The 26,603-nt window shown below is 38.8% G+C and overlaps 2 long non-coding RNA genes across 3 annotated transcripts; one reads left to right on the plus strand and one right to left on the minus strand.

The window, feature by feature from the left end:
* Window positions 1-968: 968 nt before the first annotated feature.
* LOC139194549 (uncharacterized) lies at window positions 969-26,044 on the minus strand. Of its 2 annotated transcripts, XR_011579505.1 has the most exons (6): window positions 25,733-26,044; window positions 25,490-25,649; window positions 25,316-25,384; window positions 24,559-24,617; window positions 23,401-23,618; window positions 969-1,088 (listed from the first exon to the last, which is right to left on the minus strand). It is a non-coding gene; the product is annotated as an uncharacterized lncRNA (long non-coding RNA). The 2 variants fall into 2 exon arrangements; XR_011579504.1 differs by lacking the exon at window positions 969-1,088 and having other exon boundaries at window positions 23,258-23,618.
* Window positions 22,054-22,597, plus strand: LOC139194552 (uncharacterized). Its single transcript, XR_011579508.1, has 3 exons — window positions 22,054-22,185; window positions 22,294-22,370; window positions 22,468-22,597. It is a non-coding gene; the product is annotated as an uncharacterized lncRNA (long non-coding RNA).
* Window positions 26,045-26,603: the final 559 nt, after the last annotated feature.

Below are 26,603 nucleotides of genomic sequence, written 5' to 3' on the forward strand. Positions count from 1 at the left end.
AGTTTTCGGACACTAAATTAACTATATAGTTATGATTAACTAGCCTTCATGCACGTGCTTGAAGATATTTTTTGAATCACGGCGTATTACACACGATTTACACGTTTTAAATTTATTTATATGTGTAAATTGACAAAAGGAAAGTCAAATATTTGTAAATGAATAATCTTAGATCATGCTAGAAGAAAGCCCTCATAAACCAATTCAAGCAGCTAAATTCAAATAATAAAATCGGTTTCTATAGAATTTACATTAAGAATAGAGAAAATAATATTCAATAAACAATTGATTGAATCACATTATTGCTATTCCATTGTGAGGCTAAGCCTAGCCCCCTTCCCCCTTAGTGTAGATAATATTGTTTGTTAAAATAATAATAAAAAAAATCATTTGACAACTAATTTAATCACATTATTATTCGCATGTGAAAGACCTTTTTTATAACGGGCATTACACGCCTTTTAAGATGTTTTGAACGTGTTTGAAAATAGAGAAAATAATATTGAATAAACAACTGATTGAATCACATTATTGCTAAACCATTATGAGGCTAAGCCCACCCCCCTCCCTCGTAGTGTTGAGCGAGTGCAGAAGACATTTTTTGAATCATGATAGGCTATGCACAACTTACCCATTTTAAATGTATTTATATGCGTTAATTGACAAAAGGAAAGTCAAATATTTGAAGTAAATGAATAATCTTACATCACGCTAGAAGAAACCCCTCATAAACCAATTAAAGCAGCTGAATCCACATAATAAAATCGGTCTCTGTAGAATTTACATTAAAAATAGAGAAAATAATATTTAAAAAACATCTAATTGAATCACACTATTGCTAGCTCACTTGTGAGGCTAAGCACACCCCCTCCCCCTTAGCGTAGATAATATCGTTTGTTAAAAAAAAAAAAAAACAATCATTCGACAATTAATTTAATGTTAATAAACAACTGATTGAATCACACTAATGCTAGCTCATTGTAAGGCTAAGCCCACTCCCCTCCCCTTTAATATAGATAATATCGTTTGTTAAAAAAAACAATCATTTGACAACTAATTTAATCACATTATTATCCGCACGTGAAAGACTTTTTTTTATAACCGCCGAATCACATTATTATCCGTATGGGAAAGACTTTTTTTATAAACGACATTATACGTCTCTTAAGATGTTTTGAAAGTATTTAAAAATAGAGATAATAATATTTCATGAACATCTGATTGAATCACATTATTGCTAGTCTATTGTAAGGTACTAATTTAAAAAAAAAAATGTACTAATTTATCATCGGCGCTACGCGCCTCTTAAGATATTTTGAACACAACATTCATGAGTTTCCTTTTTTTTTATATATATTTTTCTTTTCCCTTCACGTGGGCACCATCAACTTTTACTCATCCTTCCATTTTTTTATTCTTTTCTCTCTTCCTATTTATATTTATATTATATTTTATGATGACAAAATTACCAAATTACCAATGCATTATTTGATATATTATATTGGGCTGCTTTTGAATTTTTTTGGTTAAGAGGCAATTTTATCCTAATATTTTTGTCGAAGCCGTGACCCCAAATTGGAGCCATAATAAGAGATGTTTGGAAGAGAAAACAACATACTGTACGGACACTTGCATGTTGTTCTCGGGTGGTTGCTTTGTTTATTAATTTTATGGGGTTTTGGTTTTATCTATTTTGAGACATTTCTCCTCTTTGTGGGGCTTGTTTATTATATGATATTTTGATCTTTAAGTTTGGTTTTCTCAAGGAAAAATAAAACAATTTATTTTGACTTCTCACTCTTTTTAGTTTTAAACAAACGATATACATTAAAAATGAGAGGTTGGGTGTAGCCTCACAATGAGTTAACAATATTATGGTTCAAACTCGTCTTTGGCAAGAATCAAACTATGACCTCTCACTTACAAGTGAAAAGAAATATCAATAGACCATAGTGCTAATTGGCTTCTCTCACTTTTCTTGAGTTACAATATTAATTTTTTATTTTTTATTTTTTTAAGGAGACGACAAAATTTCATTACCATAATGAACCACTTACAAGGATGTCAGATGGGTACATATGCTCCAGTGATCAATTTCTTGATCTGGAGAGAATAAGCACAAATTACAAATAATTTAAAAATCCTTATACGGCCATCACACACATCATACCACTACAACGAGGAATCCCGAGTTTAATATGTCCCATAGAATGACATACCAAACACCGAATCCTCACCAAAGCCCTCGCGAGATAGCGAGACTACAAAATTCGCAAAAATCAACACAAAACACTTGCCGAAGTAACACAGACTAGGCATAAAAAACTAAACTAAAGTACAAAAAAAAAACAAAAGAACAAGGTGACGTGTCCACAATGGAGATACCGCTGCAACTTGGCAGTAGGCATGGGTAGCAGAGTTAGAGGCACGTGTAGAATGTCGACAGCAGAGTGAGGCCAGTTGTAGCCAGGACAAACTCAGAAGGGTGGGGCAGAAAGGAATCCAGCCAGAGCCATCATAGTCGTCGGAACACCACCAACATCCAAACACCTGAATAAAACATGATAGCACAAAGAGCCGCCAGACATTCCTCCGACCGGTGTTGGTCGCAATTATGGCAAGAAATAACGGCAACAACATGGATGGTAGAAGGGTTGCCAAGCTAAAACCACCCATGACACGGTACCGCCATCCCCACCACCACCACGAACCCACAGAGGACCAAATGATAGTACCAAGGGAAAAGCCCTCGAAAAGTCCAAACAACCGAGAAAAAAATCTACTGGCAAATATGCACACCATCACTGGAGGTGCCCAAGAAACTGCCGCCAAGAACGCTCTATGTGCAACCCCACCTAGGAATCAGAAGTTATACGAGTCCGAATAAACGAAAACCCCCAGTAGGCATGACTGCCACCAACCAGGCAAGAAAGGCAAAAACCAACGAAGGCTAGTCAAATACCCACCAAACAACCCAAAGATCCACCCATAACCGCATATCTAAGCCCCAAATAGGAGCCATGTATGGCAATAAATCGGGGAAGTGGGTCGGGGCTCTCAACAAAGCCATGAAAACTAGGTTGCGCACAGAAGAATGCGGGGAGAAAGTGCTGGGCAGACCTAGGAACAGAGAAAGAAAGAAAAGAGGGCAGCGAGGGGAGGAGGTCGGGGGTGCGGAACGAAAGGAAAGATGTATGGGTCGCAACAAGGGGACAAGGAGTAAGAAGCAAGGGGTGGAGAGACTAGGAGGAGGGGAATGCTAGAAGGAGGAGGGAGGGGCTGCCGCCGGCCCAAGCCTAAGCAGGGACTGGCAGCTAAAGGTTTGCTAGGGTTTGTGGAGGCTTTTGCAAAGAAGGGAGCAGGGGCTGCCGCCGGCCCAAGCCTAAGTAGTATTAATTAAGTTGTTACCACAATGAACTGATTCCTTGGTGCATTTCGCCCAATCGCCACTAGACATCCAACACGATTTGTCATCTTGTTCTTTTTTTTTCTTTTTCTTTTTTCAAATAATTTTCATCAGATTAGATGTAAAGGAGATAACATACAGCCCAACTCAAAAAGAGGTTCACAAAGACACCCCAAAGTCCATACAAAATCGTACACACAAAATATTAAAAGCAGCTATGCTTGATAAACGTCTGTTGCCGCCGTAGCCACCATCAAAACGGGCCAACCACCACCAGGATCGCCGAAACGTCACCAGAATTGCAAATCCACAGGATCTTCAGACCATTAACACAAAAACATGAGATAACATACTCCCAAAGATTTCTCTCAAAACCCAATCCTTCATGATGAACACCATAAGTCTAATCCAATAGCCGTGGCACGAAGGGCTTCCAGAACGGAACTTTGACGCCCCTAAAACTAGTAGTTCCAATGGAACAATTTCGAGGGAAAGTGGCGGTCTGGAAACCCAAAACAAAATTCTGCGTACAGTCCCACGCATAAGCAAAAATTCTCGATTACAAAATTCATTTTGAAAAGGGTGTTGAAATTATGAACGGAATTAGGTGTCCAAGATGAAATATTAGGCACCTCCCCGTGCCTAAACACATTTGTCACCCTAATTTCTGATTTTGGCAACATCTTCTGTATGATTCATTTATGTTGTGGTTAAAATTAGTATTAGGGAATTTGAACACATCTTTATATAGTTGCAACTTTTTCTACGATAAAACAAAGGGAGTTTTAACAAACTATTTCTGGTACTGTTCACTTTTAACGAAAAACCACATTTATACATTTCCCTTATACTATTCACTATACTTTTAAAAATGGCTTTTCATTAAAATAGAAGTTTTTTTAGATTTTTCGTTAGTTTTCTTTAAAACAAAGCATTACTGCAAAATATTTACATAATTGACATAAGATATCTAATTCATCCTATGGTATCATGGCCAACATATCATTGTGGTTCATATATTTTGCAAGCTGTCAGACACAACTGATTTGTGAGGATTTTAAGATGGGGTTTTATCACAAATTGTCCTTGAAATTGATCATCACCATCAAGATGGTCCTTGAAATTGAAAATCACTTAATGTAGTCCCTGAAAATAGGTGTCGCAATTCGCAAATCAATATGGTCATTCTATCACAATTCTGTTAAAAATTCTGTTAAGTGCTTATTTGGCACATAAATAGGCCCCATAAGTCATTTTTCTCACAAATAATTCATGAAATTGACCCACGACATCAAAATGGTCCCTGAAGTTGACTTGCAACATCAAAATGGTATCTGAAATTGAAGATTGATCAATGTAGTTCCGCAACTAAAGTCTTAAATCAATGTAGTCCTTCTGCCACAATTCTATCAAAAACTCTGTTATGTGTTGATGTGACGCATAAATGGATCACACAAGTCTAATTAAATTTTAAAAATTACAAATAGGCTTAATAATTTAATAGTTAATAAAAAAAAATTGTCAACCCAAAAACCCAGTCTTGCAATCACATCCAAACCCAGTCCACATTTCTCTACCTCCTGCGCTTTCTATTTTCTAAAATAAAATAAAAAATCTCAATACACCCATCTTTACACACTCAACACCCTTCACCGAATTGAACCTGGATCGATGTCACATTTGGTGACAGCTTGGCCTATTGGCAACAACTTCTGGGACATCACCATTAACATTTAGACGATCAACATCCTCACAACCTTAATATTGGATAGCTTGTTCGACAATTCCCTGGTGGTCTGGTAATGCAAAGAACGGCAAGGTCTGCCTTGGGATAATGAGGTTATAACCGAGGTGAGTTTATTGTTGGTTGGAAACTATTTTCATATCGCCTCTTAGGCCTTGGTTAAGCCTTGTGCCTATGAGAATTTATGGAAGGGATCTCTCTTCGGAGTATACCCTACTATAAGAAAAAAAAAATCATTGTGCAAAAAGGTATTTAGACAACTTTTTTAATTAATTATTAAACCCACATCAGCAGATAACAATTTTTTTTTACAGAATTGTAGTGGAAGGATCATATTGATTTGCGACGCCTATTTTTAGGGATTACATTTATTGTTTTTTAATTTCAGGGATCATCTTGATGGTGAAGATCAATTTCAGAGACCATTTATGATAAAAACCCTTTTAAGAAATCCATCAAATCGGAAAGTTGAGAAACCCTCCAAGAGCCACTTTGGAAATTTTTTATGGTGCTCGGATTTCGAATTTTTTAACCATTATATCTTTTTTCAAACAAACTGCAAGATTTAATGGTTCAAAAAATCCGGAGTATCCCACTCTCCGAAGTACCATAAATTATTGTTTTCTCCATTGTCAATAATATTGCAATAAAATCTCAACTTCCTTCACTACTTGACATTTAAATATGAATGTGTCGGCCAATCTTAACCTCGTTCATGAAATCATGCCAATTTTCGAATCTTGTTAGGATGGAAGGGTGCCTGAGTGGCTGTCTCCCATCCTAGCTAGCTAATAATGTGCTTATTGTTTCTCTAGTAATGAAATGATTAGCTCCTTCCTTTACTTAGTCCTTGTTTTACATGCCTATAGATAGCAACCTTGTTGCTCATAGATTAGCTAGAGAGGCTTTAGGCTTGAGGAAGAGATACATTTTGTGTTGAAGCATGCCCTCATCCATCCACTAGTGCAAGCAGATATATGATGAAATGTGGCAGACATACATGGATATATAAATTTGACATAATGTTTTTGTACCATGCATCAATGGAATAATAGAATACGACTAGAAGGGCCCTGATAAGATTTGTATTCCTTTAAAATATTGTAGTAAACTTTCCTTTTTATTAAAGTTTATTTATAGCTACGCTTCTGCAATTCGATTTTAATCTCATTTTGTTCTTTATAAAATAAAAATCGTCTCCTTATTCCTAAATCTCAAAATTCCCTCCACTTTATTCATAGAACTCAATTTTGATCCCATTTTGGCCCTTAAAACGCAAAAATCGTCATTTTGCATGATAAAACTAACAATCGCTCCATGTTGCCTTAGTCTCTAATTTCGTCATGCGCGTTTGATTCGGGTGCACCATGCCAATCAATTTTTTTTTTCCTTCATCTTTGCAACTCAATGCATAGCGACCCAAAAAAAGGAAAAGGGAAAAGGAGTTTTAGAGAGAGAAAGTGATGTAATATTTTCTCTGTATATTTTGACTTCTTCATTTGCTCTGTATATTGTATTGAATGAATGATTGACTTACGAAAGAGTCAGAGGAGATTAATTCTTGATTTCCCAGTTCGATGGAATTCAACATGTCTAATGCTTGAAACAGCCTTAGAGTACAGGGGTGCATTTTCTCTCCTGCAAGAGCATGACCCTTCATACACATCAGCTTTAACTGACACAGAATGGGAATGTACGAGGTTTGCTACAGTTTATCTGAAACTTTTGGAATCACTAATGTTTTTTCTGGCAATAAATGTCCAACTGCGAGCATATATTTTCGTTAGATTTGTCATGTTCACATCCAATTTGTTGGTATATGGTCCAGCCCATGATCAATGTTCTAGATTATTCTAGTAAGCAAGAGAGATGGCTGGTGCATGCTAGACAATTCTAGCATGTTATTAAGTTGATGGAAGAAGCTAGAGAGTACTAGCTTCCTTGGTTGCAAATGGAAAGATCTAGAAGCCACACTTTTGTGGCTAGTCTAGATCTTTCTATGCTAGAGGTTTGAAGAATACACTAGAAACTAGTAGAATGCCAAACCCTCACCTATAAATATGGGTGTGATGTTGTAGTGAACCAACAAATCAAGAGAGTAGTGAGTAGCAAAGGATCAAGTCCAAAGCTAGAGTTCCACTCCAAGAGTGAGAGTGAGAGTGTTCCACTACACATTGTGTGAGTGAAGTTTAGTGTGATAGAAAGTGTGTGTCCTACTTTCTTGTATCCATCAAGCCTTGTCTTTGGCTTGGTAAGACTACTCTTGTTGTACTCATCTTTTCATATAGTGAAGATTGATCCTTGTTTGGTGGACGTAGGCATAAATTGCCGAACCACATAAATTTTTGGTGTCCATTTTCTACTTTACTTTGTGCATTCTCTATCTTGTAGTACCGACATTCCTAACAAGTGGTATCAGAGCCCGGTTGGCTCGTACTACGAGATGGAAGGAAGTGGCACTATGATCAAACTCACCAACTCCAATTGGGTAACATGGAAGCCAAGGATGGAGGACATTCTCTATTGCAAGGATTTGCATGAGCCAATTGAAGGAGATGCCGCTAAGCCCGAGAGCATGTCCGATGCCGAGTGGAAGAAGATGAATCGCAAGGCTATTGGCACAATTAGACAATGGGTGGATGATAGTGTTTTTCACCATGTGTCTAATGAAACCAATGCTCGCGAGTTTTGGACGAAGCTTGAGTCCTTGTTCGAGAAGAAGACCCCAGCCAAGAAAGCCTTCTTGATCAAAGAGCTCATCAATGTGAAGTACAAGGATGGTTTAAGTGTAGCAGAACACTTGAACAATTTCCAGAATATCATCAACCAGTTGGCTACTATGAAAATGACGATCGAGGACGAGCTACAAGCGCTCTTGTTACTTGGATCCTTGCCAGACAGTTGGGAGACCTTTGTGGTGAGTATAAGTAACTCTGCTTCTAATGATGTTCTTACTCTTGATAATGTTAAAAATAGCATGCTCAATGAAGATACAAGGAGAAAGATTTCTGGCACAGATAGCAGCCAAGTATTTGTCACAGAGAACCGCGGAAGAAGCACGAGTAGAGGGCCTAGAGGTCATGGCAGGAGTCTTAGCCGATCCAAGTCAAGGTTCAGGGGTGCATGCCACCATTGTGGCAAAGAAGGCCATATGAAGAAAAATTGTCGAGTTTGGAAGAGAGAGCAAAGGGAAGGAAACAATCAGAAGAAAGATGATACTGGCAATACCACCGCTGTCATATGTGGTGATGTACCAGAAATATTGTCTGTTGGTGAATGTCTGCATATGGGCAACTCTGACAGAGACATTGAATGGATCTTTGATAATGGAGCTTCCTTCCATGCTACGTCCAAACGGGAGTTCTTCAGTACATACAAAGAAGGTGACTTTGGCATAGTGAAGATGGGGAATGAAAGCTATTCCAAAATTCTTGGAATTGGTGATATCTGCTTAAGAACTAATCTCGGCTGCCAATTGATGTTGAAAGATGTGAGACATATTCCTGATATACGTCTCAATCTGATATCCATCGGTACCCTTGATCGACAAGGATATTATCACCATATTGGCGAAGGAAAATTGAAGCTTACTAAAGGCTTAATGGTGGTAGCAAGAGCACGACTTTGTTGTACGTTGTACCGGTCAAATGCCAAGGTTTTGAAAGGTGAGTTGAATGCTGTGGAAGACTCATCTCTAGACTTGTGGCATAAGAGGCTAGGCCACATGAGCGAGAAAGGCCTACAAGTTTTGGCAAAGAAGTCTCATATTCCCTTTGCCAAAGGTACGTCGTTAAACTCTTGTGAGCATTGTTTATTCGGAAAACAAAGAAGAGTTAGTTTTTCTGTTCCATCTACAAAGAAAGGAAACTTGTTAGATCTTGTTTATTCAGATGTGGGTGGTCCCATGGAAGTCGAGTCACTTGGAAGAAATAAATATTTTGTTACTTATATTGATGATGCTTCACGAAGGGTGTGGGTGTATTTGTTGAAATCCAAAGATCAGGTGTTTCAGACATTCCAGGAGTTCCATGCCATGTTGGAGAGGGAAATTGGGAAACCTCTCAAGTGCCTTCGTAGCGACAACGGCGGCGAGTACACATCTCACCAGTTTAGAGAGTATTGTGTAAAACATGGCATACGTCATGAGAAGACAGTTCCTGGAACTCCACAACATAACGGTGTTGCTGAAAGAATGAACCGAACCATCATGGAGAAAGTCAGGTGTATGTTGAGGACTGCAAAGTTATCTAAGCAGTTCTGGGGTGAAGCTGTAAGGACAGCCTGCTATTTGATCAACCGATCTCCATCAGTACCATTAGGTCTTGATGTTCCAGAGAGAGTATGGACTGGTAATGATGTGTCTTACTCTCATCTGAAGGTGTTTGGTTGCAAAGCTTTTGTGCATGTGCCCAAAGAGCAGAGATCGAAGTTAGACTACAAAGCTACACCGTGCATCTTTCTTGGTTATGGCGGTGAAGATTTTGGTTACAGATTATGGGACCCATACCAGAAGAAGTTTATCCGAAGTAGAGACGTGGTCTTTTATGAAGATCAAACAATTGGGGATTCGGATAAAGAGGCACAACCAGATGGCGCAGTCAGAGGAGTTGATCCATTAGCTTCAGATGAAGAAAGTCACGATGACATCCCTGAAGCAACTGCCAATGAAGTGCCTGCAGAATCAGATAATGCTGATCAAGAGGAGCCTGATCAAGATGTGCCAGACCATGAGATTGCTGATCAGGGGGAGCCTAGTCAAGAAGAGCAGATTCAAGGAGAATCCAATCAGGGGGAGCCTCTAGCCCCGCAAGAGAATGAAGATCAGGTCAGAAGATCCATCAGAAGTCGAAGACCGTCTACCAAGTATTCTTCATCAGAGTATATCATGTTGACTAATTATGGAGAGCCCGAAACATATGAGGATGCCAGAGCTCATAACGACAGTGACAAATGGATGAAGGCAATGGAGTCGGAGATGGATTCCTTATCAAAGAATGATACCTATGAGCTGGTGGAGCTTCCAAAGGGCAGGAAAGCATTGAAAAACAAGTGGGTGTTCAAATTGAAAAGAGACGACAACATGACAAGGTACAAGGCTCGTTTGGTTGTCAAAGGTTTTGGTCAAAAGAAAGGAGTTGACTTTGATGAGATTTTCTCACCGGTGGTGAAGATGACTTCCATTCGAGTTATCCTTGGTATGGCAGCAAGCATGGATCTTGAGCTCGAGCAGTTAGATGTTAAAACTGCATTTCTCCACGGCAATTTAGAAGAGGAGATATACATGGAGCAACCCAAAGGCTTTGAAGTCAAAGGTAAAGAAAATTTGGTGTGCAAGCTCAAGAAAAGTTTATATGGTCTTAAGCAGGCTCCGAGACAGTGGAATAAGAAGTTCAACTCATTCATGGTGAGTAATGGGTACAAGAGAACTCATGCTGACTCTTGTGTCTATATCAAACAATTTTCTGGAGGTAAATTCATCATTTTGTTGCTTTATGTTGATGACATGTTGATTGTCGGTCAAGATGCTTTTATGATTAAAAAGCTCAAAGAAGAGTTATCTAAGTCCTTTGACATGAAGGACTTAAGGCCAGCCAAGCAGATTTTGGGCATGGAGATAATTCGTGACAGAAAATCCAAGAAGTTGTGGCTGTCACAAGAAAAGTATGTTGAACGGGTGCTTGAAAGGTTCAACATGAAAACAGCCAAATCGGTAAGCTCACCTTTAGCCAATCATATCAAGTTGAGCAAAGAGTCGTGTCCAAAAACATATGAAGAAAAGGAGAAAATGGCAGTTGTTCCCTACTCTTCAGCAGTAGGAAGTATCATGTATGCAATGGTGTGCACACGGCCAGATATTGCTCATGCAGTAGGTGTGGTGAGCAGGTTTCTCTCTAATCCAGGGAAAGACCATTGGGAAGCTGTTAAGTGGATTCTCAGATATTTGAAGGGGACTTCTAAGATGTGCTTGTGCTTTGGCGGTTCCAAACCAATCTTGGAAGGATTTACAGATGCTGACATGGGAGGTGACCTGGATGGTAGAAAATCTACGTCTGGGTACTTGTTTACTTTTGCAGGGGGAGCCGTGTCTTGGCAATCCAAGTTGCAAAAGTGTGTTGCTTTGTCTACAACCGAGGCTGAATACATAGCCGCTACAGAAGCATGCAAGGAGTTGTTGTGGCTGAAGCGGTTTCTCCAAGAGTTGGGTTTGAAGCAAAGTGATTATGGCGTTTATTGTGATAGTCAGAGTGCTCTGGATTTGAGCAAGAACACTGCATACCATTCACGCACCAAGCACATTGATATTCGTTATCACTGGATTAGAGATGCTATCGAGAACAAGATGCTACAGCTGAAGAAGATTCATACCGATAATAATTCTTCAGACATGTTGACAAAGGAGGTCACAAAATCAAAGTTGGAATTCTGCATTAAGGCTGCTGGGATGGACTCCAGGTAACTTGGAGTCATGATCGGAATTCCTCCCTCATGGACTGGAGGGGGAGATTGTTGGTATATGGTCCAGCCCATGATCAATGTTCTAGATTATTCTAGTAAGCAAGAGAGATGGCTGGTGCATGCTAGACAATTCTAGCATGTTATTAAGTTGATGGAAGAAGCTAGAGAGTACTAGCTTCCTTGGTTGCAAATGGAAAGATCTAGAAGCCACACTTTTGTGGCTAGTCTAGATCTTTCTATGCTAGAGGTTTGAAGAATACACTAGAAACTAGTAGAATGCTAAACCCTCACCTATAAATATAGGTGTGATGTTGTAGTGAACCAACAAATCAAGAGAGTAGTGAGTAGCAAAGGATCAAGTCCAAAGCTAGAGTTCCACTCCAAGAGTGAGAGTGGGAGTGTTCCACTACACATTGTGTGAGTGAAGTTTAGTGTGATAGAAAGTGTGTGTCCTACTTTCTTGTATCCATCAAGCCTTGTCTTTGGCTTGGTAAGACTACTCTTGTTGTACTCATCTTTTCATATAGTGAAGATTGATCCTTGTTTGGTGGACGTAGGCATAAATTGCCGAACCACATAAATTTTTGGTGTCCATTTTCTACTTTACTTTGTGCATTCTCTATCTTGTAGTACCGACATTCCTAACACAATTAACTGATGGTGCAAGAGCCCGGACAAATTTCTTAGTTCTAGGGCACTAAAGATGAAAGCTAAGTTTGTTAAGTACTCCAGCAAGTGCAGTTTGGCTTTGGCAGTAGCAGCAATCTTGGATCCCCAATTCAAATTGAAGTTGGTGGAGTATTACTACTCTCAAATATACGGTAGTACTGCTCTGGATAGGATTAAGGAAGTTTCCGATGGCCTCAAGGAACTTTTCGATGCTCAACAATGGTAGATCAAGGTCCAGCTTTGCCTGGTAGCAGCTTACCCAGTACTAGCACTGATAGTAGGGATTGATTGAAAGGATTTGATAAATTTCTCTACGAGACCCTCAGAGCCAAAACATGATATCAGACTCGGACAAGTATCTAGAGGAACCAATCTTTCCGTGCAGTTGTGATTTTAAGAAATTAAATTGGCGGAAGGTCCACACGCCAAGATACCCTATTTTGTCCATGATGGCACGTGACGTTCTGGGAACTCCTATGTCAAATATTGCGCCAGAATCGGCATTCAACGCTGGTGGTAGAGTGCTTGATGAATGTCGAAGCTCACTGAATCCTGACATTTGAGAGGCTTTGGTATGCACACAAGATTGGTTGCGGGTGGAATTAAAAGGCATGTGAATTACATTTTGAATTTAATGTTTGTCTTTCGTTATGACATATACTTAGCAGTGATCTTATTGCAATAATTACTTATTTCTCTTTTCTATCAGATGCAACTCATTGTCAAGCCATTCTGCTAGACCAATCCCTTCAGCCAGACCAATTCTTGTTGATTAGAGTTAATTTTTCAAAGGTATGTTTCTGCTACATTTCCTGCTTTATTCCATATCTATTCCGCAAACCCAACGTGGCAAAGTACAGACTTATGGTGCAACTTGTTATGTAAGGTTGATGGATCAACTCGTGGCCCATCCGGTGCTGTTAAAATGATGCCGACACACCTAAATCTGGTCTGGGCTGTGAACCTTTGCTATATCTTCATGTCAATACATCACATGAGACTTGTTAACGCCTTTAGTTCCTTGTCAACCTTAATTGTAAAGTTTAGGATGTCAACTAGATTCCCACATCTGTACATAAATTAGAGGGACCTCTTTCGTCATGGAAAGGTGTATCTTTGATTTTCGCGCACGCAACTCTTTCTTTGTAAGATTTCGTTAAAGTAACAAAATGTGGATTGCTCAATCACTAATCTATATATTTATAGTTATGCACAAAACCTTCATCTTGAATTCTCAATCAATATATTTTAGATTATTCTTTCAATATGAACTCCTCAATGTTTATCTATTGATGGCTAATAACTTCAATTGTCTTGCTGTTATAAACCATGTATGCTGAACTTAGCATATTTTTTTTTTTACAAAGTGATATTCTATATTATAACTCAGGGGAGAAGTATTGAGGTTTGATCATTAGCCGGCGGCTATTGGAGGAGTATCAGCGCTGTTGTTATTCCCACGGACTTTAGACCTGCAGGTGGTATTACTGGTAAGATATAAATAAGCTTTCTTCAATGGTGCTCCGTGTTGGCTTCAATCCAGTGACAACGAGGGTAGCTGCACCATGTGATTTGATATGGTGAGGAATCATTTGAAAAAATAATGGTGCCAACAAGAACAGATGTTCCAGAGTGTATGCCCCCTCCTTAAGATGCTTTGTCAAGTGGTTTTTGTACCCTTAGTTGCGTGTAGGATAGGCTAGGATCTATTAATTCGTTTCATTTCTTTGTTTTATCTTGATTATGAGGTATAAATTACATATATTGCATTCCGCAGATCAAACTTACAAGCCAGGTTCATGAAATTGTTGGGAGAATTAATGGCAGATTTGGAACTTTGACCGCTGTCCCAATGCGTCACCTGGTATGCCCTTGATTTTTCTAAGTAACTATTCCATGATATTGAAAGGCCATATTTGGTACTTGGTGGAGTTTAATACGAAGGATGTTGATGTGCTGCTTATGTATGACGCCATTGGTCCGTCTTTATTAACTTTCTGTATGATGATAGCACATTCACAGGCATAATTTGAATTTGAAATGCTAGACTCATGGCACAAGGTTCAATAATTGGTTATAGTTCCTCTGTCATGGAATTATATCTCTCCTGCTTAGCACTATTATATAGAGTGTAGTAGTTTAATAGGCATTATGATCAGTAGCAGTAGTTGTTTTTCATCTATTTCAAGTTTCAAAACCTATTACATTTGATTTGGATGTAATACTTCCTAAACAACCTTTCATTGTCTACAGGATCGTTCACTCCACCTTCATGCATTGTGTGCACTATATGCTGTAACTGGTACTATTCTACATACTCTGGTTCTGGTTCCCTGTTTCTTTTGACCCATAATTTTTTTCGAGCAAATAAGTTTTCAACATAACCTTTCACCTAGGATCTAAGAAAATGTATGAATAAATTTTCAGCTAGTAATATCTCCTTCTGTCTTTTTTTTTTTTTTTGGTCCAGATGTAGCACTTGTCATATCCCTGAGGGACGGAATGTATCTTGTCAGTTATGAGTATGTGGCATGCCATGCCAGGATGCAAGGAGAGGGGTCCTTATTCTGAGTGAGGTAATAACTAGAAACTTGCATCCTTATGCTTCACTAAGATAAAGGAAGGAAAAAGTTCTGAAAGGAAAGGGAGTTGAAAACACAATAGCTTGATAAGAGAAACACCACCAGCACAAAGTCCACCATAGTAATATGGGCAGATCATCTTGATAAGAGAAACATCTGACTCCCCGTGCTTGATGTTCTTCCTTCAAGCTACTGAAATGTGCAAGAATTCAGTTGAAATATTCATCATTTGATTCTAGGTTGAGTTGTGCACTTTCGTCCCTTTTATAGTAATTAATTTATTAGTTGAAAACATTGTATTTTGAGGAGGCAAGTAAAGCTTTGTGGAACTGCATGGGTATGGTATGCTTTTTTTTTTTTGGTGATTTGGTTGGACACTGTTTGAAATGGTACCAGGCATATCGATTAGGTTGATAAAAAAGATTGAAACTTTGAGCAAGGGTTTGAAGAAATTTGTTTCTTTCAAGAGAGAGAGAGGGAAGAGCAAGAGTCGATGTATTTTTCATATATCTCAAAAGACAAATTACAAAAGACTATATCTTTTTACAGCCGGTCTAAAATCAGATCCTTTATCTAGGAACCTAGAACTCCTCTCCGACCATAAATGGTTATTAGAGGATATCATCCATCCACTTGGAAGAAGATGGGAAGGCTCAGTCCAATTAACAAGACAAAAGAAAGAAAAACACCAGCTGTAACTTTCTTAAACTAGTAAAAGAAACTAGCCGTTGAATTTCAATGGCTACTCCTGATTTAGTAAAGTCTTAATTTCTTCACATTTCTCAGCTCCTTTTTTATTTCATCTGCAGGTTTAGCTTCTGCAGGGTAACTTCTAAAGCAAGAATGCAGCTTAATTCTCAACAGCCTCTCCTAAGCTGCTTACTGGCTTTACTCCTAACTTCATCCTCAAGTAATTGAATCGATCTTTAGGCAAAGCTTTTGTAAATATATCTGCCAACTGCTCTTCACTTCTGCAGTACTTCACATCAATGGATCCTTGCTGCAATGCTTCTCGAATAAAATGATATTTCCTGTTTATGTGTCTGGTTCTCTGATGAAAAACAGGATTTTTTACCATCGATATTGCAGACATGTTATCACAAAACAATGGTGTTGCATCAGCTTGCAATTCACCAAAATCATCCAAAACAAATCTTAGCCAGATGGCTTGAGCTGTTGCTCCTGCTGCTGAGACATACTCAGCTTCTGCAGTTGACAATGCAACTGTGTTTTGCTTGACTGAGGCCCATGAAAATGTACCACTACCAAAACTGAATGCATACCCGGATGTGCTCCTACTGTCATCTTCACTGCCAGCCCAATCTGAGTCACAAAATCCAATCAAAACAGCATCCTTGTCCCTTGTAAATTCAATGCCATAGCTGAGAGTACCTTGAATGTATCTAAGAACTCTTTTAGCTATACCCATGTGCTTCTTCGTGGGACCATGCATGAACCTTGATAGCAAACTGGTTGCATACATTATATCAGGCCTAGTTGCAGTTAAATATAGCAAACTGCCAACTATTTTCCTGAACAACCCTTCATCAGTCAACTCACTTCCATCAACTTTCTTCAGTTTCTCTCCTGTTGGTAGAGGTATTGTCACTGACTTACAATCCTCCAGACCAAACTTTACAAGTAAGGACTTTGCATATTTGCTTTGATGAATAAAAACCCCTCTTTCAGTTTGTAGAACTCCCATTCCCAAGAAATGATGTAAGAGTCCTAAGTCAATCATCTCATATTTCTGCATCATGTCTCTTTTAAACTCACTGAGCAGTGTATTGCTACCTCCAGTGTATACTATATCATCAACATATATAGAGACTATGATCATATTTCCTTCATCATCAGTTCTAGTGTATAAGGTAGCCTCACTTATGCTTCTTTTGAAATTGCAGTTTGTGAGATAAGTGTCAATCTCACTGTACCAGGCTCTAGGAGCCTGCTTCAAACCATAGAGAGCCTTCTTCAACTTATAGACCTTGTGACTTGCATTTTTTACTTCAAAACCCTCGGGTTGCTCAGTGTAAACCTCCTCCTCAAGCACTCCATTTAAGAAGGCTGACTTAACATCTAGTTGGAACAATTTCCAACCCTTTTGTGCTGCAAGTGCAATCAAAGTTCGAATTGTATCCAACCTTGCCACTGGGGCAAAGGTTTCATTGTAGTCAATACCAGGTTTCTGAGCATATCCTTTTGCCACAAGTCTAGCCTTGTGTTTTTGAACTGATCCATCGAGATTCAGTTTGGTTTTGAACACCCATTTGACTCCTATGACAGGCTTGTCTGCAGGTCTTTCCACCAGCTTCCAAGTTCCATTCTTCTCAATGGTTTCAATCTCAGAATTCATTGCTTCCTTCCATGCATTGTCTTCAATGGCTTCATGATAAGTTTCAGGTTCAATAATGGTCATGTTACATCTTGCATAAATGTCCTCCAAGCTTCTCAGCTTTACTGGTGTATTGCTTGGTGTTGAGCTTTGACTTGTACTGGCAATGTTGCTTCCAGGAACATGTTCATCATCTGAGATTAATTGAGTAGGATTTGAAGAGTCAATACTATGAGGTTCATGAAAATGTTCTTCAGTTTCTGTCATCTCAGTGTTTTCATTTCCAATAGTGAGAGGTATGTAGACAGATTCATCTTGCTTGCTTTGCCAGTTCCAGGTCTTATTCTCATCAAACATTACACTCCTTGAGAGAATAATCTTCTCTGTTTGAAGATTATAGATTCGGTAACCTTTTTCACAACTGCCATACCCCATAAAAATTCCTTTGCTTGCTTTGTCATCAAACTTCTGTCTAAGCTTGGATGGAATGTGACTATAACAGATACATCCGAACATTCTCATGTGTTTTACACCTGGCTTTCTTCCTGTGAAGGCTTCAAATGGAGTCTTGCCCTTTACTGAGATTGTAGGACATCTATTTTGCAGATATACTGAAGTTCCAACTGCTTCAGCCCAGAAAATCACAGGAATGTTCTTCTCAGCCATCATAGATTTTGCCATTTCACAAATGGTTCTATTTCTTCTCTCAGCAACTCCATTTTGCTGAGGAGAATATGCTACTGTCAATTGCCTCTCCATTCCAGTGCTGGAACAGAAGTCTGAGAATTCATGGGATGTATATTCACCTCCTCTGTCACTTCTCAGCTTCTTGAGCTTAAAACCACTTCGTAGTTCCACAAGGACTTTGAATTTTTTAAACACATTGAACACATCAGATTTGTTTCTAAGAAAGTACACCCAACACATTCTTGAGAAATCATCTATGAATGTTATGAAATATCTGTTGCCACCAATGGATTCATTCTGCATTGGTCCACAAACATCTGTGTGTACCAGTTCTAATGGATTACTAGCTCTCCAAGCTTTCTCTTTATCAAATGGTTCCCTATGCATCTTCCCAGACACACAACTCTCACAGATTTCTTTCATTTCAGATAGTTCAGGCAAACCAAGCACCAACCCTTCTTTCTGCATCCTTTTCAGACTTGCAAAGTTCAAGTGACCTAGCCTTTTATGCCAAATCCAAGACTGTTCTTCAATTGATGCTTTTCTGGCCACTGGATTTATAGATTCAAGAGACAATGGAAAGCATCTGTTCCCTGTCATTACTACCTTGGCTACCACATTCTCAAGGTTGCTGTCATCGAAGATCACAGCCATGTTGCCTCCAAACAGAACATAGTAGCCGTGTTCCATCATTTGACCAACACTCAGCAGGTTTTCATCTAATCCTGGAACCAACAGGACTTCATTGATGTATCTCTTCCCATGCTTTGTATTTACTACCAGTGTTCCCTTGCCTGTTGCTTGAACCAAATCTCCAGTCCCCATTTTAACTCTACAAGTCACTGATCTGTCAAGATTCAATAGAAGAGACTCTTGAGAAGTCATGTGATTGCTGCAAGCGCTATCCACAAACCACACAGATTTATCTTGTTCTATTGATGCTGAGTGACAAGCATAGAACATTGTACCAGTGGTTACATCTTCTTCCTTGGCACAATTAGCCACTTGTCTGTTGTTATCACAGTCTTTTGCCATATGACCAAACCTATTGCACTTTCCACACTTAGCTTTTCCTTTATATCTACACACACCAAAATGGTATTTCTCGCAGACTTGACACTGTGGTTTCACACCACTTTGACTATTACTCCCTTGCTTGTTCTGTGGATTGAACTTATTGTTCCAACTTCCTCCAGAGTTGTTGTTCCAGTTTGATCCACTGGTATTGCTCCAGTTCCCATTCTGAGACCAGTTCTTCCCCTTTTTATATTGAGTCCATTTTGAGTTTGTCTTATACTGAGAGCCTTTGAAATTTCCATTACTGCTTCCGTTTCCTCCAACCTTGAGACTGCTGAAGGCCCTCTCTGTACCAGTGTATTTATCTCTTTCATCATGCAAGTCTTCTCTTTTATCATAGACTTTCACTGAGGCTAGGACTTCTTCAACTCTAATACTGTCCAGATCTCTGGTTTCCTCAATGATTGACACTATGGACTTATATCTCCTATTTAGACTCATCAACAGCTTTTGAACAATCCTTTTTTCGGTTACATCTTCTCCTAGAGATTTCAGGTTGTTTACTATCTCAAAGAACCGAGCCAAATAGTCATCCAGAGATTCAACATCATTCATCCTTAAATATTCAAAATCTGCTCTAATGGCTTGTAATTTCACTGCTCGTACCTTTTTATCTCCTCTGAACTCTCTTCTCAAGATTTCCCAGGCACCCTTTGCAGTCTTCTCATTTCGGATTCTGGGAAAAAGCTCATCAGTGATTGCACTTTGGATGAGACTCAACGCCTTGGCATTCTTGATCCTCTCCTCCTTTGTAACAACAGGAGCTTCAACCGGAATGTTTTCCGTCTCGCTTTCTCCTTCTTCCTCAGAGCCTTCTTCTCTGGGAGTTTGTTGTTCAGGTAACCCAGCTTCAACCACATCCCATAGATCGTAGGCTATGAGAATGGTTTCCATTTTAATGGCCCAAAAATCGTAGTTTGATCCATTAAATTGTGGTGTTCGTAAATCACCACCAGATGTGCTCGATCCAGCCATTTCTTGAGCTAGAATACGAAGAGTCACAATAAAAGAACCACCTTTAAGGTTTTCTGTTTTTTTTTTTCCGGAGTTGGATTTCTCTCACAGTATAACGCCCTTTCTTCGGAATCAGACCAATAGCTCTGATACCATGTTTGAAATGGTACCAGGCATATCGATTAGGTTGATAAAAAAGATTGAAACTTTGAGCAAGGGTTTGAAGAAATTTGTTTCTTTCAAGAGAGAGAGGGAAGAGCAAGAGTCGATGTATTTTTTCATATATCTCAAAAGACAAATTACAAAAGACTATATCTTTTTACAGCCGGTCTAAAATCAGATCCTTTATCTAGGAACCTAGAACTCCTCTCCGACCATAAATGGTTATTAGAGGATATCATCCATCCACTTGGAAGAAGATGGGAAGGCTCAGTCCAATTAACAAGACAAAAGAAAGAAAAACACCAGCTGTAACTTTCTTAAACTAGTAAAAGAAACTAGCCGTTGAATTTCAATGGCTACTCCTGATTTAGTAAAGTCTTAATTTCTTCACATTTCTCAGCTCCTTTTTGATTTCATCTGCAGGTTTAGCTTCTGCAGGGTAACTTCTAAAGCAAGAATGCAGCTTAATTCTCAACAGACACTATTGCTAGAAAATTGGAGGAACAGTTTGGATTAGTGCAGTGGCCTTGACGGATACACTGAAGCTTTGGACGTTTTAGCTGTAAGCATTAGTAATGCTGCGCCTGAATTGAGAGAGAGTCCTTTCATGATACATTGATCAGATTGGAGCAGTTTTTTTCTTTGACTTACTAGATGGTGGACATGTTGTTAACTGCTGGAAACTTTTTTTTATAACTCTTCTAACTCTTCTACTAGTAAAGTCTTAATGTCTCTAAAATGGACAGGTGACCATCGGATTTGCTTAGCAAATATAATTTTGGATTTATCCAGATACAACAACTAGGATTAGAAGCCCAAATAAAGCTCAAAAGGGTGAGTGGGTTTTGGATGTTGTTCTGGAGAAATCTGTTGTCAAGCAAAGCGGTGATGCATGGAGAATTATTCTCGATTCTTTCCTCCCTGTGCTTCACCTAATTGGCACTAGGCGTTCCACCCCGTATGCCAACAAACAGATTCAAGAACTATTGGGAGTGTCTTGTGCTTTTGGTCAAGCAGTTCAGGTAAATCGGAGGTTCACAGTTTTCCTTCTTTGTAGTGCGAATCATCTGTATCAGGATTCAGAAGCCATGTTTTGTGGTTAATTGTTTATATTATGGGTTGTAGTCGTGCTGTGTATTTTGTTTTATCGGTGTCACTTAGCATTAGGCAAGATAACCTAAATAATTTATTCCAAGCTGTATGTATTGACACCAACTCAAAACTTTGTTAGTCATTTTATGTTTTGGTACAGCTTGAAACTCATAATTTTAGACATTGACTTAGTTGTCTCCAAGCCACGTTCATTACTCAATAGTCAATACATCTTCTGTCAAGAGAAAATATAGGAAAAAACTCCTGATTCTAGAAAGAATGAAAGATTCATCCAATAGGACCAATACCAATCAAGAAGTACACAGGAAAAAAAAAATCGGAAATTTAGCTCATACGGTACCAACTAAATAGTTACTTGTGTCAAAATCTGCTGTTTGATACTAGCTTGCCCTTTTTATCGTTCGTTAACAAGTTTGTAAAGTAGAATTCAGACACACGTTAAGTAATCGTGATAATATTGTGTTTGGTGGATCATATTTTGCAGCTGCATTGCTAGGAAATTATCACCTTTACTGTCCAGTAGCTTCTGTGAGTGTATATTTGTATGTGTACTTTATTATACAATGATTTATTTTCTATACTATATTATTTAAACCCTAATTATGGATCAGCCTTTCATGTGAATGATCTTCATTAAGTATGAACCTCCTTTTGAATTTTCAATTTTTCTGTAATTGCTGTGTTTGTGGTTCCTCCAGCATGCCACGTTTTTTTAGGCCTGTATTGTGCATCTTATGTAATTTAACTTTTTTAATTTTCAAGAAAAATTGGATCATATTATACCAACTCTGGGTGATATGAGATACTTATCCTACTTTCCTGCTAAGAATACATTTTTGGATTGATTACGCAGCGGCAAAAGGTGTTCTGAAGGAGCAGCTTATCCTCCTGGCAAATAGCATGACGTGGTGGAAATTTTGTCGGCCTCAATTGTAGTGGATATAAAGCACTATCTCGAGCATTGAATATTTAAGTAGCATTTACAGAAGCAACACTTTTTGTGAGTAATTGAATTCTTTTGCCTAATTCTGTGAATAGCATGTACCTTTAGTTCGTGGTTAGATTAACTACAATCACAACTAATTGCAGTTTCATTACACCATGAAAGGTGCTTTGAGAGAGCAGCTGAAAAGTGCCACATGGACATGGATTCTTTGTCAAGCATAGTTGCATCCTGTTCATGAGGTAAACATGTTGCTGTTGGTAGTGGATCGAGGTTTGATATCCTGTGGGACACTAGAGAGGTAAATATGATTTTTAACATACTTGTGGCTTTTCTCAGTTGTATGGAGTAGTTTAATCTGCTGCTGGAATTCCGTGCCATTTAATTTAAATATTTTTTTTTCGGGGAGGATTGAATCAAGAGGGTGGACTAGATGTTTTCAACTTTCTGCATATGGTGACCACAACAAATGGAAAAGAATCAACTACGGGAGCACTGGTGGCAGAAGTTGATGATCTTATGGTGGTAGATGAATTAGCATAATCATGCTTGTCGCCAGAACTCTGACTCTGGTTTAGATAGGCCTGTCTTTGAAGATATTATTGAATTTGAGGACAAATCAGAAACTCTTTCTGGAAAATCAAGTTGGGAAAAGGATTCTTCTGTGTAGGGGACAAATACTACAAGTGTCAAGAGAAGATGCCACATCATCTTGGGGGAACTCCAGCTAGAGAAGCTACCGCATCTACTTGGGGGATAGATTAGGCAGCAGAAGATATACTTCTCCTGCATGGCTATGTCCTCTGGGTAACTCGAAGTCAAAGGCTTTGTCATCTGGGTTTAGGGTTGCAGGGTGTGCGGCGTCTTCACAAGGAAGACGACCACGAAGAAGAAGAGCAATTTTTTTGTTTTGTTTTGTTTTGTTTTATTTTTATTTTTTAAGACTTGGCCAAAAATGACGTTGTTTTGGTTCTTTAATTTTTTTTTTTTTGATGACTTGGCCCAAAATGTCATTTTGACTAAGTCCAATTTTCTTTTATTTTTAGGGTTCTTTAGAGAAAGACCCTTGAAATTCCTATTTTCCAAACAAAAACCCACCTAATAGTAAATATTCAAATAAAACCCAAAATTCAAATAGACTACCATGTAGACAAATATGTAACCAATTATTACAACATATTTACAACTTATACCACAAAACCCTAATTATGTCAATAAATATTATTAGTCACCCTAATTATGATTAGCAATTAACCCCATATGGAAATTTACCTTTCTTGTATCATAAATATTAGTAACATGTATGACACACCCCGTCCCGAAGGAGGGCATGCTGGCCGTCACGTGAGAGTGACGTAACCATTTGCACAGTACGGAAGCTTTAAGATACAATTTAAATTGATACACCCGAAGGTGAGTCCTAATTTTGTCCAATCTGTCAGAACACCGTCGAATTCCTCGTAGTCACCACACCTTTGTGATTCCTGAACCTGGAGGGGCGCAAAACCAAAATTGAGTGGGTCAGTAAAACAATTCTTTTCCAAATCCAAACATTTCTCAAAACGTTGTAACCCCTCTCCGTAAAACCTGTATACTTTCCCAGAAATGTAAAATATAAATATACATATATATTCTCAAAACTTCATTTTTACTATCTCAACATTATCTCTTTATCAATCATGCCATGCCATGTCATCTCAACATTTCTCATATTAATTATGCCATGCCACATCATCTCAACAGTAATAAGGTATGAATGCATCAACATAATCATATCAGGTGCAAGAAAGTAATCAACCGTAGGCCCTCTAATAGCCCTATACGGTTGAACCTAGAGCTCAAAATCTATCATTATCACTCTACCGGAGTCACCTCTGTGACCCGTCCGGCCTTCTGCACACAAGTTACGCTCTAGTGCTTCTCATAAATCATCTGTGCACATAATCTAAGGTCACCCACCAGTCGGAATCTCACTAACACTCTCGCGACTGGTCTGTCGTACCCACTCCGCGTGGACTGTACGACTAGCATCTACTTGGATCCAAGGCGAGCGTGCGATGCGGTGAATACTATAAGCACTAAACCATGGTGCAGGATTTGAGCTCAATATATATCATCATCATCATAACAGTAATTAAATACTCATCTGTGCGTCCACCGCACCATTTCATACATATGCATCATAAATCAATTCTTACCTGTGCGTCCACCGCACCAATTCATACATATGCATCATATATTAATTCATGCATGGCATTTCAACTCACATTTCTATATACTTTTCATATCAATTCTATGCATGGTATTTCACTTCCCGTTTTTCCACATAACTCATATGCATTTCATTTTAAACATAATTTCATGCATTTTCAATTTCTGGGAAAACGTTAAGTATATATATATATACGGAAAACAAAACTGCCCACTCACCTGGAGTTCGCCCTACAACTCCCTAGCACAATACGCCAAGGCGTCATGACGATCGGCGCCTAAAACAATAATCAATTCCAACCTCAGAATTCATATCGATAGAATATATAACTTATATAAAATACGTCACTACGTAGATTGATCCGGAAGATCCACCCCTCAGATTTTAAATCCATAACTTCCAGAGGTCCACATTATACCTCTAGGACAACATCCTAAAATTTCATTACCATCCAACGGTCGGATCTCCGTCAATTTCCAAAACTAAGTGACGGTTAACATTTTATATTATGGACTTACAATTCCAATTCCGGAAGATCCGTAACTCGGATTCCCAATCCGTAAGTTCCAATAATCCTCAAATATTACGTATTACAACGTATCAAAGTTTGGTGACGATCCAACGGTCGGATCATCAATTCACATTTTCACCTAAATGTGAAAACTATAAAACGTTATTTGAACACCTAACCAACAATCTTCAATAACTTTCTCATACGGTGTTCAATTTAGGTATATGAATATACCACAGTGATCTACTCGACGTCACGGACGTCGACATATTTTTAAAATAATTTTATTTTTATTTTTTATTTTTACTGTAGCACCTTCTTCTTCCCTGGGTCGCCGGACTGGTTTTTCCGGCGGCCGTTTTCTGGGCAGTTTTTCAAATTGCCATAACTTTGTCATTTCTCAACGAAATCAAGTGATTCAAAAACGAAAGTTGTAGCCCTTGAAGAGACAAAGAGAATGATACCTTTCCCAACACCTAGTTCGCCGTAGTTTGGCCGGAAACTGCCTCGAAAGCCTCGAAGGTCGCCGGAAACTGGGTATTTTTCAAATGAGTATAACTTCTTCAATACTCAACGAAATTGAGTGAAACAAAAAGGAAAGTTGTAGTACTTGACGAGACGAAGAGATTGATACCTACCTCGACGCCTAACTCGCCGGGGATTCGCCGGAAAATGCCTCGAAAGCTCCGGCCAAACTTTGAACTTATCGATCTCCGTGTTCTTACGTCCAAAAACTTCCAACGAAGCACTCCGAGCTTCCTTGGAACCTCACTAAGCTCACTGTGAGCTTGGATTGTCCTAAAACAAAGTCAATTCGAAGATCATGAACAGTGCACTTTCACGGGGAGTTTAGAATCTAGGTTTTCCGAAGTAAAACTTACCTGAAATTGGTGTCTACGTGATCGTGGAGTCTCCAGGAGTTCGATGGTGGTCTTAACTCCGTCGTTGGTGGAAGTTTAAGGTTGTTTTGTGGTTGGTTTGTTCGAACGGAGAAGAAGAGTGACAGAGAGAGAGATTCGTGAGGGAGGAGAGAGAGAGACAGTATGCAGAAAATAGGGAGAGGATTGAGGGGTGTGGGGATCCCACGTGTCCAACTCAATCCAAATTGTTAAATTTTCGCCCCTTAGTCCCGTTTAAGGGCATTTTCGTCTTTTCATGTCCTCGGAATTAAAATTCCGGGACGGGCTGTGACAATCTTCCCTCCTTATAGAATTTCGTCCCCGAAATTCCAGCAACCAACTAAATCAACCATACTCCAACAATAGCTTCGGGTAAATCTTTCTCATCCGATTCTCTTTCTCCCACATACTTTTCTACTGAATGATTTCCTTCACAAAGCTTTTACTACTTACTCTGTCTTAATTCTCAGGACCTTCTTTTTCCAATCCAAAGTCGTCCTTGATTCCTTATCAAGTTGAATCCAATTTAATTCTCAATAGTTACACCAGAATCTCATGTGACGAATCTGCCACCTAGTGACAACGCATCGAATCATAAAATATGTTTTGCACCTTAACCAATTCTGAGGGCATCACAAGCTTGTAAGCAACTTCACCAACTTTTCGATAATCACTTAAGTCCGATTAACTTAGGATTTAACTTACCTTCTTTCTCTACCTTGGTTAATTCTTAAATTTCTTCGTCAAGCATTTAAGTTTCAAGTACGACCTTACCAAACAGGCCTAACTTGAAATTTAACAAGTATAACTTCTTCTCGATCTTCCATTCTTAATTTTTCTTCCGTTGGTTTTC

The sequence above is a fragment of the Malus domestica genome, chromosome 03, assembly GCF_042453785.1.
Source record: "Malus domestica chromosome 03, GDT2T_hap1".
Taxonomy (NCBI): Eukaryota; Viridiplantae; Streptophyta; class Magnoliopsida; order Rosales; family Rosaceae; genus Malus; species Malus domestica.